The 14,976-nt window shown below is 45.5% G+C and overlaps 2 long non-coding RNA genes across 3 annotated transcripts in view; one reads left to right on the top strand and one right to left on the bottom strand.

Annotated features, from left to right (window-relative positions):
* The first annotated feature begins 638 nt into the window (after positions 1 to 638).
* The window catches only part of LOC134956690 (uncharacterized), a 45,406-nt gene continuing 31,068 nt past the window's right edge, over positions 639 to 14,976 (top strand). The window contains exon 1 of one of the 2 annotated variants that reach the window (XR_010186096.1): positions 639 to 763. This is a non-coding gene — a long non-coding RNA (uncharacterized LOC134956690). Of the gene's footprint in view, positions 764 to 13,541; positions 13,823 to 14,976 lie in introns of those variants that run through there. The other variant, XR_010186097.1, reaches the window with a different exon arrangement.
* Positions 8,103 to 11,900, bottom strand: LOC134956689 (uncharacterized). The gene is made up of 4 exons (XR_010186095.1): positions 11,831 to 11,900; positions 10,319 to 10,368; positions 8,720 to 8,760; positions 8,103 to 8,274 (listed from the first exon to the last, which is right to left on the bottom strand). It is a non-coding gene; the product is annotated as an uncharacterized LOC134956689 (long non-coding RNA).

Below are 14,976 nucleotides of genomic sequence, written 5' to 3'. Positions count from 1 at the left end.
CATCTGCGATGGAGCCGCTTGGATGCGGTGGGCACATTATCTTTAAATAGTGCTGCCCAATAGAAGCACTGCCCCTCTGAGAGGGATCCAATTGGATGCCTCCCAGCACCGCCCGCGGTATGTGCGTCACTCGATGCATGCGCAGATAGGACTCCGGGTCATAAACCCAGAAGTCCTATTATTGCAAAGGACAGCTCTTACTGCAAGAACTGTCCTTTGTGAGTTTCTTCATGCATACCGTGTTAATAAACGCTGATATGCATGCGGTGAGTCAGAGAGATGGCGGGAACCTGAGGAGTGGCCAAATCAACAGATTGGTACATTCCGAGAAATAAAAAAGAACACACTGGTGAGCTTGGCAACACAAAAAGCCTGGACGTCCACAGAAGACAACAGTGCTGGATGAGCGCAGGCAGTGCCGGATTAAGGGGGGGTCACAGGGGTTAAGTACCCCGGGCCCCCCGATATAAAAGGGCCCCCCGCCGCCCACCACAGATCGGTTCTTAAACACTGATCTGCAGCGCAGCAACAGCAGGCACAAGCAGCCGTCGCACTGACAGCGCCGCACCTGCAATGTGCTTCCGGCGACCACCCAGATTGAAAGCCTCCGCTGGCTCAGTGTAACTGACGCTGCACGGCTGGCAGGGAGGAGCCGGTTGGAGGGGGAGAGAGAGGAGATGGCGGGCAGCTGAGGCTAAGCACTCATCGAGCCGGCATTTGTCTGTTGAGGAGCAGCATGCTGCAGTCACCTCAACCTGAAAGAGTAAGCCAGGGTAGTTGTTATCAATTATATATGTAAGAAAACGGCTGTGAAGAGTTTGTAGTCCAGGAGTGCCTAACCCCATGGGAACATATATATATGTGTGTGTGTGTGTGTGTGTGTGTGTGTGTGTGTGTGTATCTATATATATATATATATATATATATGTGTGTGTATGTATATCTATATATCTATATATATATGTATGTGTGTGTGTGTGTGTGTATATATATGTATGTGTATATATATGTATGTATGTGTGTATATATATATATATATATGTATATATAGATGTGTGTACATGTATATATGTGTGTATATATATATGTATATGTGTGTGTGCATATATATATATATATATATATATATATGCAACAAGTGTGGAACCCCGGCATTCGCCCCCCATGCCCCATGAAACATCTGAGTGCCGGGGTTCTGCACATGTTGCGCATATATATATATATATATATATTTATAATGAGAACGGGCGGCACTCAAAAATAATATCAAGCGACAAGCAGGTATAAGTCGCTTGATATTATTTCTGAGTGCCGCCCGTTCTCATGCTATATTGGACCTTGTGCTATGGAGGTACCTAGGCGGACACCAGGCAAGTAATCGCTTAAATTGAGGAGTGCTGCCACAACCCCAGGCTAAATATATATATATATATATATATATATATATATATATATATATATATATATAAAACGACTGGTATCGGATCGGCACTCTCCTGAATGAGAGTAAGTTGCTCAGGTGCCTTCTGGAAGGATTCATGCAAATGGACACTGTAATGCAATCAGCGGCACTCAGAGACTGACACAGCTAGAAACAAATAAAGTGCTGGTGCTTTTTAATCCATAGTAAACGCTGAGTGATCCAACGTTTCGGGGCACGCAAGCCCCTTTGTCAAGGTGAGCCAAATACAGAGTGAATCGGAACAAAAATAAATCGTTACCTTTATGGTGAATAAGACCCGCGGGCAGGAAGAACAGCAGTGTCCGGGGGAACGTGACGCTTCCGTCCCGGATAGTGTGACGTGTGTGCGCCGCGATCACGTGATCATCCTGCGAGTCGTTGGATGCCTACGTTGCCATGGCAGCCTAACAAACTGGTGTTGTCATGGATGCCTGGGACTTCCGTGGTCTCCCGATCGCGGAGGTGAGGGAACCGGGCTGCAAAAAGCTGCAAAACTTACTTACTTACTTACTTACTTACTCTAACGCTGTGTTAGATCTTAGCTGCAGCGATACACTCCACCCCTGTGCTGTCTGGCAACGGTAAATGTCACAGGTTACTCACGGCTACAGCGGCTTTAGAATGAACAGGGTGCGGACCTCCTTAGCTCGGTCCCGCTGTAGCCTTTACCCTGTTTGAAGACTTTCCGGTAATCAGAGAAAGTAGGTAATAACGGGCAGCAAGATGCAGGTGCTGGTGCCTTTCTTACGCGTTTCTCCGCTAAACTGGCAGGAGAAACGCCGTTGCCAGACAGCACAGGGGTGGAGTGTATCGCTGCAGCTAAGATCTAACACAGCGGACTCCCCCTGTCAGCAACAATAAAGCTCATAAGTGAGTGAAACTATCATCTTATACCTTTATTCCGGCTAAAGAGATCTAGTATGGCAATATACAAATTGGGGTCGTAGCATACCGCTGTGGACAGCTGAATACACAGCGCTCTCCCCCTGTTAATCCTATCAATCTGAACAAGTGGCCAAAATTAATGACTGCACCTTACATTCCGGCATTTTTAAAGAGACGGCTGTCCATGTTACAATTGTTATTAAGTATACGTATATATACAAAAGATACTTCATGGACACTTTTTACAAATGAATTTAAAGGGCAATTTTTTATGAGTTATTGTATGTGGATTAGAGTATTTTTATACATGAATTTTTACCTATATATGGTTTTATGTTTTATGTTGTTAACAGGAATACGAATAAAATAAATATATTTAAAATCCAATATGATTCAAGCGCTCCCTTGATAGTGTATACTATTTTTCCTATATAGATTATTTTTGATGGCACAGTATCACCGGTGGGAGACGCAGGAATCTTTTGTGGATATATATATATATATATATATATATATATATATATATATAATCAAACATTTTTGGTGGTTAGCGAGCGCTGGGGTTTAGTAAAATATATTGGATAGTATGTGATCACCTTACACCGATCTTATCCTACAACTTGTGACAGATATTTTCTACTGAGATGTGTCCTTACAATGACCACTGTTTCCCCCAGCTCCCTGTTTTCTACCCAAATACAACCAACAGACCTATCTGCAATTCTTACAATTTTTGATGCTGCAAAGACTGAACATTTAAGCAAAAACAAATGCAGTTCTAACATAAGTCTGGCAATCTAGACATACAGTATAACACAAATGTCAAACAAGACACCCTCCAAACGTGAAGGACCCTGACCTGGAATCGCGGGTACGTATCCGGACACCTTACATAAGAATGTCCACGTATCACTTCTTTCTCATGAGAGCCAAGGTCTATATGCAAAAAACAAATATTTTTGAACCCAGGGGCGCCATTCCCAAAAGACAGGACAAGCCTTTAGGTAGCATTTAGGAAGGGGTAGTCTTTGGTTCTCTGATCAATCTTTGCCAGCCTTTTATATACATGTCATGTTCCACTCATACAACACATTCATATCATGCAGTCATACACAAATAATGAGACAACTTTTACTTTAAAGACAGAAATTTACTGGATTCTTGGTTCCCCGCTAGCCTGTCCCCACTGAACCCTACCAGGAAGAGCTGAAAGAGAGTAAGAAGGTGCCAAAGCACTTGTCTTTGCTTACCCCACTGTACAGATTATTTCAGCTGGTTCCTGGGCATCAGCAGTTGGTCTGGTCAGTGATGGCAGGAATGAAGGGGAATCCCGGATGGGACCCCCAGGAAATGTTAGGGTAATAGGCTTACACCTCAACTATCAACGCCTTAGTAGCCCTTCTGTCTTGGAGATTCAAAGTACTGGACATAGCCGGCTGGAGAGCAAGAAATCACACTAGACACAGTTGTCAGTATAACACTGCTCTGTCCTCTTTGTGACAGGGAGAGCCTTTAATTTATACCAAATGAGAAGTGTGTTCATTATATGCCCTCCAATCACAGTGAAGTAAAAAATTAGGTAATGATACAAAGTACAAGTTTCAATGACATAAAAGGGAGTATACAAAAAGACACATTTCCACACTATTCCGGGAATCTGTCTTGTCAACGTATTAGGCGATTGCTGAGGATACACTATTTGTGTTTTTCTCTGTCTTCTGGTTTCGCATTCTGTCTTGTAAAGTATTTAAGGAAAACACCTATTGTCTTCTTACACACATGCAACGATGACCTTACAATATATGTAAAGGGTCATACACAGTATACAGTATTTAGAATATATGGAAACATTAATACAGCAAAAGCATTTTAATTAATATTACTCTTACAACTATGATGTCTGCTATGTCATCTCAGCTCACCACAAATGCAAATAAAACTCAGGAACTGCAACAAACAGTGGCAAGTCTAACTGCTAAACATCCCCCCTGTCTGCTACAGGTGCACAAAAACGTGCTCTACCTGCACTCCTATCAGATACTGATGATGATATACAGGATGATGGGGATGATGTGGACCCCATAAGAGATTTCACCCCTACCCAATGTATTGAACCCCCTCATATTGGCTATTCGGGATGTGTTAAAGCTCCCCATGGAGGATGCTAATACTCAGCAATTTTTCCTCCCACAAGACAAACTGACAGTCACATTTCTTGATTCCAAGAAATTGGATGATTTATTTCACATAGCGTGGAAAATCCAGATAAAAATATCAGGTGTCCAAATGGTTTCTGCATACATTCCCCTTTGCCCCTGAAGGCAGAAAATTCTGGGAGGAATCTCCAGCGGTAGACATCTCAGTCTCTCACCTTTCTAAAAAGGCAGTACTTCCTGCTCCGGGCTCCTTTACGGTAAAGAACTCATCAGATAGGAAAATTGAGGCCACTCTAAAATCTATCTACACTGCTGTAGGTGTAGCTATAAGACTGGTCATTGCTGGTTGCTGGATGACACATGCAATTCATTCCTGGGCTTCAGGAAGGTCTTTCGGGTGATATGACCTTAGTTACTACTGTAATTTTTCTAAAACACATTCAGGACATGGCAAGAGTCCTCTGTGACTCACCTTAAAGAGATTGGCAATATTAATGCTAGGACCTCTGCTATGGCTGTGTCTGCACGCAGAGCCATATGGTTGTGTCAGTGGATTGCGGATACTGACTCCAAACGTAATGTGGAATCTCTTCCCTTTACAGGTGAATGGCTCTTTGTAGGTGAATTGGACGCATGGATATCCAAAACTACTTCTGGGAAATCCACGTTTCTCCCTTCGGGAGCTCCGCCTGCTCGCGTACCTACCCGGGACCATCTACTCAGTCCAACGCAGCTAGAGGCACCAGAGGTAAGCCTAAGAAACCAGCCATTGCCGGGTCTCAGGATCAGAGCACCAATTCTGCTTCCACAAAGACTTCAGCATGACTGTGCCCACCCACCCCGAGGGGATCTCATGGTGGTAGCTCGGTTACATCACTACAGCCACATCTGGGATGGTTCCTGTCAAGATGCTTGGGTAAGGGTCTTTATCTCTCAGGATTACAAGCTGTAGTTTGACAGTGCTCCGCCCCAATTATTTTTCAAATCAAGCGTACCAGCTTTGGGAAATATGTGAGGTACGCTGCTACTCGTCATCAACAAGTTAGTCCAGTCCCAGGTATTTGTTCCAGTACCCCTACAACAACGAGGACAAGGTTACTACTCCTGTCTGTTTGTAGTACTAAAACCAGACGGGTCTGTGAGACCCATTCTGAATCTGAAGTCCTTGAATCCTTACCTGAAGGTTTTCAAATTCAAGATGGAATATTTGAGAGCAGTGATCGCAGGCCTGGAACAACAAGAATTCCTAGTGTCCCTGGATATCAAGGATGCTTACCTCCATATCCCAATTTGTCCTCCTCATCATGCCTATCTGCGGTTCACCCTACTGAATGATCACTATCAGTTTCAGGCATTACCCTTCGTCTTGTCTACAGCACCGAGGGTGTTCACGAAGGTGATGATGGAAATGGTGTTTCAGCTTAGGGTCCAGGGGGTCAACTTAATTCCATACCTCGGCTGTGGCATACATCAATCGACAAGGAGGGACAAAAAGCAGGGCCTTCATGCAAGAAGTGTCAAGACTACTCCTCTGGGCAGAAAGAAATGCAAGAGCACTGTCCGCAATCTTTATTCCGGGAGTGGAAAACTGGGAAGCGGACTTCCTAAGCCGCCACTACCTGCACCCGGGGGAGTGGGGACTACACCCTCAGGTGTTTCAACAGATCATCGACAGGTGGGGATGCCCACAGATTGACTTGATGGCCTCTCTCCTCAACAAGAAGCTTTGCTGCTATTGCTCACGAACCAGGGACCCTCAGGTGAGTGCAGTCGATGTGCTGACATCGCCTTGGCCTTACCAGCTGGTCTATCTGTTTCCTTTGATTCCGTTGATTCCAAGGGTGCTCAAGCGGATCAGGCATCAAAGAGTGGGAACAATCTTGATTGCCCCGGATTGGACCCAAGAGTGTGGTACACGGCTCTTCTGGACATGTCCATAGAGGACCCTTGGCCTCTACCACTAAGAAGGGATCTTCTTCAACAAGGTCCGTTCATCTACCCGGACTTATGGCGGCTTTGTTTGATGGTATAGAAGTTGAGTGGAACATTCTAGCTCACAAAGGGCTTTCCAAAAAGGTCATTGCCACTATGGTGCAAGCCAGAAATTCTGTGACATCAAAACACTATCTTCATATCTGGCAGAGATATGTCTCCTGGTGCGAGGAACGCACATATCCCTCTGCGGAATTTAACTTGGGAAGGTTCCTACGTTTCCTGCAGGCTGGAGTGGATAAAGGCTCATGTCTGGGATCCATTAAGGTCCAGATTTCAGCTCTTTCCATCTTCCAGTAGAAGTTGGCTCTCTTGCTGGAAGTTCAGACCTTCTTGCAAGGGGTGCTTCACATACAACCTCCATTCGTTCATACGGCACCTTAGGATCTGGATGTAGTATTACACTTTGTACAGTCCTCCTGGTTTGAACCTCTGACGACGGTAAAAGATAAGTACCTTACATGGAAAACGGTGATGTTACTGGCCATGGTTTCTGATAGGCGTGTCTCAGAATTGGGGGCCTTGTCGTGCAAAAGTCTGGACTTGGGGGGTAATTCCAAGTTGATCGCAGCAGGAATTTTGTTAGCAGTTGGGCAAAACCATGTGCACTACAGGGGGGGGGGGGGGGGGGGCAGATATAACATGTGCAGAGAGAGTTAGATTTGGGTGGGTTATTTTGTTTCTGTGCAGGGTAAATACTGCCTGATTTATTTTTACACTGTAATTTAGATTGCAGATTGAACACACCACACCCAAATCTAACTCTCTCTGCACATGTTATATCTGCCCCCCCTGCAGTGCACATGGTTTTGCCCAACTGCTAACAAAATTCCTGCTGCGATCAACTCAGAATGACCCCCATTGTGTGTAGAATTTTGAGGGGAAAAAATTAATTTATTCCATTTTGGAATAAGGCTGTAACATAACAAAATGTAGAAAAAGTGAAGCGCTGTTAATACTTTCCGGATGCACTGTATATATGCTATCTCATTGAGAAATAGTAACGAAAGACACTACAATGCTTCTAATTTCACATTTCCAATGTTCGCACAAATTCTTCCCCCCTCCCCTCTTACACACACCTGCTCTAAGCTGATGCCTAACCAGTCATTTCCACTTTCATCCCAACAACCGGCTACAGCACACCAAGATAACATTATATACCTGAAGTCTGTATGTACTCTCTGAATGTGCAAAATACATTTCAACAAAAGACTTACAGTACTCATTGATTTAAAGAGCAGTTATTTTTTTTTATTTTTTTCAATGCTCTGGGTTGGAGGGGGGGGGGGGGGGGGGGGGTAGGTGATAAATCCCCCCCCCATGGGTGTGACCTGTATGTGCTGGTGTGGGTAGAACTGCTGCCTTAGATGTTATTATCCATGCGAGTCAGTGGGGGGGTATAAGGTGAATTTGGTGTCTGAGGTCCATGGTGAGGTCAGCTGTGATCAGGTGGTAATCCTCTGTTGGGTTAATAGGAGATGGCATAAGTGTGGCAGACTGGAGGAAGTGTAGGTACTTACCCTGGGTGTAGCTGTGGGGAATTACCTGTTTTTCTAGGTTGCTCCCCACAGCCACACCTAGGGTAAGTACCTACACTTCCTCCAGTCTGCCGGCCTCTCCTAGAGGATTACCGCGTGATCACAGCTGACCTCACCATGGACCTCAGTATAACAGCACCCCCCACTGACTAGGATTAGGCAGCAGTTGATGTTATCACCCACACCAGCGCGGCCACACCCACACTAGTCTCCCTGGTGATGTTGTCTCATCTTGTTCCTGTAAAGAGAAGAAAAACCTTGTAAGTGACAAAGGTACAGGGACTCATGTACACAACGCAAACAGTGTAGACAGCCATAGATATGAACATTATGAGGGAAAGAGAATGGGAAAATGCTGTGGTTACCATAGCTGAGAAAAGGCGGGAGGGAGTATGTATGAGGATGAGGTTGGAGATATAGGGAGCCGAGCAGTGCAGTTGGAGGGGGCCTTGTATGTCAGGGTGAGAGATGGAGGAGTATTCTGTAAGTGAAGGAGAGCCAGTGTTAGGCGGGGGAGGCAGATGTGGATCGGTGAGACAAGTCTGGCTGCAGCATTAAGTACGGATTGAAGGGAAGAAAGATATGAGTGAGGGAGGCCTGTAAGGAGATGGTTGCAGTAGTTGAGATGGGAAAGGATGAGTGAGTGGACAATAGTTTTATTAGCAGCTTTGAAAGTCACTTACTTATTTGATGTTCTTTTCTGCTTTGGTGGGTTACGAGATCTCTGTGGTACAGGGAAGAAAATACAATACATTTTAGGAGCATTATAGAGAGTAACCACCAATACAAGCTAGTTACTAATACCCCTTTTCCACCTCTTAAGCACGGGTCGCAGCCGGGAGCCTGACACGGGTTCTACCCGGCTGCAACCCGTGCTCAGCCCCCTTTCCCACTGCGCTCACCAACCCGGCTTATTGTCGGGTTGGTGACGCTGCTGGCAACGTGGCAGGGGCGGTTCTGGGAGATCACATGATCTCCCAGCGCCACCCTTCCATAGATTATGAACGGGAGCCATGTTGCATCGACACGGCTTCCGTTTACACTGCGCAGCTTACCGGGTTGAACTCGTGTTCAACCCGGTAAGCTACCCGGGTAGGATTCCCGGATCACTTGATCCGGGTTGACCCTTTTTCACTAACAAAAAACACGGGTAAATGCGCGCCCCCGTGCATTTACCCGTGTTTTTTGAGCTGGTGGAAAAGGGGTACAAATGTTACAGGTTTATTCAATATCATTCAGAAGATAACAAGATGGCCATAAAGGTTACAGATAGCCATAAGCAGACTAGGGTAAGCAGAGGTGGGGGTGTCAGTGGTGGCTGATGTAACGGCAATCCAAACACTATTGTCATTATATACACTAGTATATTAGACACAGTGGCCGCTAAAGATGGGTACACACCTGCGCGACCCTCGGCTGATCTGGTAAAACGCTCCCAATCAGCCAAGCTCTGTGTGTACTCAGCTGTGACCCCTATGACCTCCTGTGAGGCGGGGGAAGGGGGGGTAGCAGCTCCTCTCTGGGGATTGGGAGGTCGCATGTGCAGCACATAAGATGTGACTTCCCTGTCCTGGCCGTTGCAGGAGCGTTATAAGCCATTTATCATATAACACTCCTACATCCATACAGAGTACACACCTATACAATCAACGGCTGTTCACCTGATATCGGGAGAACAGGGTGACGATTGTACAGGTGTGCACTCAGCTTTATTCCCAGCTGTAGATTACCTCGGTCCCACATAGAGAATTTTGACAGACGATTAGAACCACTTGGCCCATCTAGCCTGCCCTAAATACATGTATACGCACACACTAGGGTTACTATTGATGGGAGCCAATTTACCAGATTGTGGGAGGAAACTGGAGTACCCAGAGGAAACCCACACAAGCACAGGGAGAATATATAAACTCAGGGCCATGGTGGGTACTGACCCACGACTTCAGTGCTGTGAGGCAGTAATGCTAACCACAACGCCATCCGTACTGCCCAACTGCTGTATGCAGGAGCCATATGGCTCAGTCTCCCTCACATTCCCTAGACCAGGGGTTCTCAAACTCGGTCCTCAGGGGCGCACACAGTGCATGTTTTGCAGGTCTCCTCACAGAATCACAAGTGAAATAATTAGCTCCACCTGTGGACCTTTTAAAATGTGTCTGTGAGTAATTAATACACCTGTGCACTTGCTGGGTTACCTGCAAAACATGCACTGTGTGGGCCCCCGAGGACCGAGTTTGAGAACCCCTGCCCTAGACTGACGTATAGATGTTTTTTTCACTCACCCTTATAACCTCCAACACATTTACAAATCTTAGTACGTTTCTTTCAATGGCTGTAAAGAAAATGTAAAACAACAGTCAGTGTCTTGGATTCTGCAGCTGCTCATTGATGGGTAATGTGACTTGTACAATGTTTCTAATAGCCGCTGAATTCAACTTACAATGGGTGGGCACAATTGTTTTTGCTAACTAATTAGATGCGCACATTTACCCACGTTTACTCTTCATAGGATTTAAGGTGCCCTTTTCTTCATAGCCCCTGAGGAGGTGTAAGGTTTGGGAAATCCCTATTTTAAGATAAAAATATCAGAACTTGGTTCAGGACACTTGGGGCACTCCCAGTAATGATTAGGCACATATAAGTTTTTAATTAGCTTCATTTGGCCAATCATGTCATTTTTGGGAAGATATTCTGCAAAATGAAGAATAATGGGATAACTGATGCTGGACAGGTATATGGGGTGTTGTCTTGATGGGGCCGGTGTTTTTAGGCTAACAGGTGGGAGTTACAGGGTTTTCAACACATTTTAGAAATTGGCAAAAATTATACAAAAAAATCTATTTACCATGGAATTGTGAGTTAAGTGTGAGCGCCACAGATGAGCTAAGTGACATTTCCATTAATTGTGCATTAATTCAGTGCGCGGTAAACAAAATGTTACAGCCGGCTAATCTGCCCCTTAGTGGGAAACAGTGTTTAGCATATAACAGCTATGTGGAGATCTCTGCAACTGTAATATAAGTGCTGGCATCAGTATAAGACCCACAACGCCTGAGCACAAGTGTCTTATACAAGGCTCTGACTGACCGATCCCCCAATGCAGATAATCTCCAACTGCTACACTGATCATGGCTGCACAACTTATGGCCGGTGTGGGACCCCATGGCTGTAACTGACTGATCTCCCAATGCAGATACTCTCCCACTGCTACACTGATCATGGCTGCACAACTTATGGCCGGTGTGGGGCTCCATGGCTGTAACTGACCCATCTCCCAATGCAGATACTCTCCCACTGCTACACTGATCATGGCTGCACAACGTATGGCTGGTGTGGGGCCCCATGGCTGAACACATTACTTATTACTCCCAAGTACATGATTAGGAACTGACATGACTATGTAAAGTGATCAGTGTTACATGTACCTGCAGCTGCCGGGTGTATACATGCATAGTTTAATACATATCAGTCCCTAGACGGGGCGTTTGATTAGGTGCAGAGCTTTTGGGAGCAACCACCATACACTATGAGTCAGGGGCATCACTAGATATGTGTAGGCCCCATAGCAACTGTTTATAAGATCCCTTATGTACCACCAAATGATGCATAATCTATACAGCACAGGAACTATAACAGGGAAGATAGGTTCCCCTCAGGTGTGAGCTGTACCCCCATAGCCTATGGTAGTTCTGCCCTTGTATTCAGTATCCTGACTGCATGATTCCCCAAAGGTGTATTAATTGTAATCAACAAGAGAATTCACATCATCTCACAGCTTTATCTACGTTACTTACTGGTGAGACCATCATCTGCACGCATAGCGCATTCAAACACAAAATCTATGAGAGATGACATTCTTGGAGCTGTTGAGTGCAAATATAAAAAAAATGAGTAATCTGTGTAATATATATACTAATAAATCTGATGGAGAAATGTAACACAGTAACAAGGACAGGCGATGTGCGATTATTATCTAGGTGGTAATTTGAGAACCTGTATGGAATTGTCTAATGTGCTTACTTTGTATTATGGGCCTGATTCTGAGGTGACAGACAAGCTAGGTACACACTATACAATTATTGGGCCGATTTACCAATAAGCAGGTTCTCAGGCAAATATTTTTTATAGTGTGTACGAAAGAGCGTTTCGGCATTTCGCTGATAATTCTGGAAAATCTCTCCCACATACACACGAGCGATCAATTTTGCAATCTGTTGCCCCAAACCAAAAATCTCGGCCACAATCTCCTGATATGGAGCAGTGTGTGTGCATTCTCAATAATCTGCCCATATTTCCTAAGGCCCTTATTCCGAGTTGTTCGCTCGCTAGCTGCTTTTAGCAGCAGTGCAATCGCTAAGCCGCCGCCCTCTGGGAGTGTATCTTAGCTTAGCAGAAGTGCGAACGAAAGGTTAGCAGAATAGTGCTGACATTTTTTCTATCAGTTTCAGAGTAGCTGCAGACCTACTCCTTCCCTGCGATCACTTCAGTCTGTTTAGTTCCTGCTTTGACGTCACAAACACGCCCTGCATTCGGCCAGCCACTCCCCCGTTTTCCCTGGCACGCCTGCGTTTTTACCTGACAAGCCTGCGTTTTTTAGCACACTCCCAGAAAACGGCCAGTTACCAGCCAGAAACACCCACTTCCTGTCAATCACTCACCGATCAGCAGTGCGACTGAAAAACGTCGCTAGAGCTTGTGTGAAACTGCATAATTTTTTGTGAAAGTACGTCGCGCGTGCGCACTGTGGCCCGTATGCATGCGCGGAAATGCAGTTTTTTTGCCTGATCGTTGTGCTGCGAACAATGGCAGCTAGCGATCAACTCGGAATGATCCTCTATGTTTTCCTGTCACTATGTCATCCTCCTTGCTGGCGGACATATGCAAATGTGGTGTGATGTGGTAACTTTAAAAAGAAATCTGTTAGTGTGTAGCTCAGATATTAGTGCCTACAATGTCCCAAAAAATTGGTCGAGTGACGGGCCAACATAAAAAAAAATCTGTCAGTGTGTACCCAGCTTTAAGCAAAGATCCAGTAACTGCACCTGGACAGACCATGCTGCGATATAAGCGGGCAAGTATACTAGATTTTTTTTGCCTGCAGGATAAATACTGGCTGCTTTTGCATGTAGCCCACAAATGCTGGACAGCTTTATTACACTGTAATTTAGATTTGAGTTTGGACACGCCCCTCTCACATCTAACACTTATCTTACGTATGCCCCCCTGCAGTGCAGCACCGGATGTCAGCCTCAGGCCTTACATATACTTTGTTGCTGCTACAGTATTATTCTGATAATTATTATACTGTTATTCATTTCTGCATAGATGTACTATAAATATAAAGCCAAGGAAATGTCACTGACAAGATAGGTCTGGCCTCTTAGCTGCTCAGAGAGGCAGCCTGAGAGCAGTTGTAAGCAGGATGAATTACGACATCACAATGCAATGATGAATTATGACCAGGAGCGGATCTTGGTGCGGGCAAGCAGTGCCTTTGCCCGGGGCGCTGCGGCCTGGGGGCGTGGCCGCAGTCACCCCGCAGGCACCGCCGCCTGCCCGCACTCCGCTCCCCGTTCCACGGCTGCAGCAGACGCCGTGGGCTGTGTGGGCATCCGCTGCAGCCTGCTCCAGGCACAGACACTAGAGGTCGTTATTGACCTCTAGTGTCTGTGCGGCATTATGGGAGAGACGTCATTGACGTCTCTCCCATAGAGAGTAGCGGGCGGCCAGACTGACGGAGCAGCAGCAGCAGCAGCAGCAGCAGAAGAAGCAGGAGCGGGGCAGTGGTAAGTATTGTTTTTATTATTTTGTGTGTGTGTGTTTGTAAGCGGGGGGCACAGCGACAGGGGGCAAATAAAGAGGGGGCACAACAACTGGGGGCAAATAAAGAGGAGGCACAAATACTGGGGGCACATAAAGAGGGGGCACAACTACTGGGGGCAAATAAAGAGGAGGCACAAATACTGGGGGCACATAAAGAGGGGGCACAACTACTGGGGGCAAATAAAGAGGAGGCGCAAAAAAAGAGGGGGTACAACTACTGGGAGCAAATAAAGAGGAGGCACAAATACTTGGAGCAAATAAAGAGGGGGCACAACTACTGGGGGCAAATAAAGAGGGGGCATATCTACAGGGGCAAATCAACTGGGGGGCACAGCTACTGTGAGCATAACTGGCCACGCCCCTCCCCTATGAAGCCACGCCCCCGTACACTAACTGTTTTGCCACCGGGGGGGGGGGGGGGGGGGCGCCAGTGGAAACTCTCGCACTGGGCGCCACAAGGGGTAGAACCGGCCCTGATTATGATGACATCACAGTGGCCAGGCCATGGCATGTAAAGGGTGTAAATGTGTTTCTATAACATCGCTCTCTAATACGTTTCTCCATGATTTGTGCGTTAAATGATACTGGTTCAAAAAATAAACTATAATACGAGGGTAAAGCCGCCTTAATAGTGACCAATAGACTGCTGAAGAGCCGCTATTACACCCGCATTACCGAAATGTTATACTCTGTGAGTTTTTATTTTCATTTTACATATAAACCAAACCTTGGGGTATATTTACTAAAGGCCGATTTTGTTTGGTTTTGTACGATTTTAGATTGATGTTGATGTTGGGCTTCCAGGGTTAAAACACATTTACTAACATTTAAAAATTAATTTAAAAAATCATCTGCTAGTAAGTGTGTTTAAACCCTGGAAGCCTAACATCGATCTAAAATCGAACAAAACCAAACAAAATCGGCTTTTATTAAGTATACCCCCTTGTGACATTTCTATAGAACATCGGGGGACACTTAAGATTTGGGGTGATGTTTAATAAACTCTTATCTTACATCTGCCCCACCTGCAGTGCAGCATCACATGTCAGATACTTTGTTGATGCTATTTATTATTGAATACAGGTTTATTCTGATAATTATTATACTGCTATTAGTT

Source organism: Pseudophryne corroboree, chromosome 9, assembly GCF_028390025.1.
Source record: "Pseudophryne corroboree isolate aPseCor3 chromosome 9, aPseCor3.hap2, whole genome shotgun sequence".
NCBI lineage: Eukaryota > Metazoa > Chordata > Amphibia > Anura > Myobatrachidae > Pseudophryne > Pseudophryne corroboree.
This window is presented reverse-complemented; position numbering and strand designations above follow the sequence as displayed.